The sequence below is a fragment of the Cephus cinctus genome, unplaced genomic scaffold (assembly GCF_000341935.2).
Source record: "Cephus cinctus unplaced genomic scaffold, Ccin1 Ccin1_scaffold1310, whole genome shotgun sequence".
Taxonomy (NCBI): domain Eukaryota; kingdom Metazoa; phylum Arthropoda; class Insecta; order Hymenoptera; family Cephidae; genus Cephus; species Cephus cinctus.
Window position 1 is genome coordinate 95,036 of NW_014333737.1, and position 1,489 is coordinate 96,524.

Consider the following 1,489-nt stretch of genomic DNA (forward strand, 5'->3'; position numbering starts at 1 on the left):
AAAAAAGAAAAAAAAAAAAAAAAAAAAAAAAAAAAAATACGAGATGAAATTCTCGAGTCATCCATTCTCTGTGTCAAGGGAGATTCCCGTGTGGCGTAGGAATCGTCCTGGAGGTGGGCGATGTCGTCCAGGGCGAGGAGGTGGCGGTGCCTGGCGGTAGAGGAAGGTAGGGTAAATGGATGGCGAATCCTGAAGCGGTGCTGCCGGGACTGGACGATGGTATGAGGAACCAGCCGGAGAGCCAGGAGAATCAGGAGAATCAGAAATACCAGGAGATGCTTGCATCGGGGAGAGGAAACTGTCAGCGGGACTCAGATTGTATCGTCGTTCCCAACGGAGAGGTACAACGTCCACTCGGAAACCCCTTGACTTATGGCAGCGATCCCTTGCTGCAAGCCGCTATATCCGAAACGCGTTTCTCCCTTGGAACCCTTTCGAGGTGACCAACGGGTTGATCCGGGGAAGCAGCCTAAATCGTGTATACTGTAGAATAGAGGCGCGAACTATGCGTAGCGAACGTAATTCGTCGACAGGGAGGATTCGAAGGGAGCGCATATAAATTTTCCGAGTAAAAACGATTTAAAGTAAGCTGGTGAAAGACAATTTTTTAAATATATTTTGAATATCGATCACTTTAGTCAAATATATTTTTCTTCTCCCCTTCGAAAAAGATCAATCTCAGGTTTTATCGAAGTTTCGATCGTAGCATTGTTGTCGCTTAATTCGTAATTTGATTGGCTGTCGTCACCGTCAGGTTTTGAAAAATATGCGTCATTAGAGGCAGGTGGCAGTTTACGCAGACGTCTATCACTAGTAGAAAATAAGGAGAAGACCAAAGAGTCGCTCACTGCAGGATCCTCGTCGTAGGGAGTGTAGAAGGAGATAGTGAGAGATGGGCTGAAGGTCCGAGAAAACCTTAAGAAAAAGATGACGATACAGACGGCAGACGGTGGATGTGTGTTACAAATATTAAGATCCACGGGAGACGAACGCTAAGGACTGGATAAAACAGTCTAGGGTGCGAGATTCATGCAATCGGAATCCAACCTTTCCGATCAGGGTGGGTCCGGTTGGCAGATATCGAAGTGACGCGGACTGCTGTGACGCAAGGACGAGAAGGCCCCGAGGGGGATTCCGACCTCAGACTTCAGTATCGGACGCAGCGCTCCGACTAAGCAATCGCGCTGCTTGTGTCGCAGACTCACGACACGGAAAAAGGGAGCCAGGCTATGAAAAATCGCGATCACCCCTAGTCGAGTCATTCGATCGCTCCCCTAGAAGGCGCAGTGAGGGATGCTGACTTCAATCCATGACTTCCCTCGTTCAAACCGTCTTGGTATATTTGCTATGGAGTCGACGGTGATACCAAAGTGAAATCCCGAGGAAGGTATAGCCAAACTGAAGGAATTGGTAAAATAGGTAACACAAAGAGAGAGAGAGAGAGAGAGAGAGAGAGAGAGGGGGGGGGGGGGGAAGAAAAAAAAAAAGG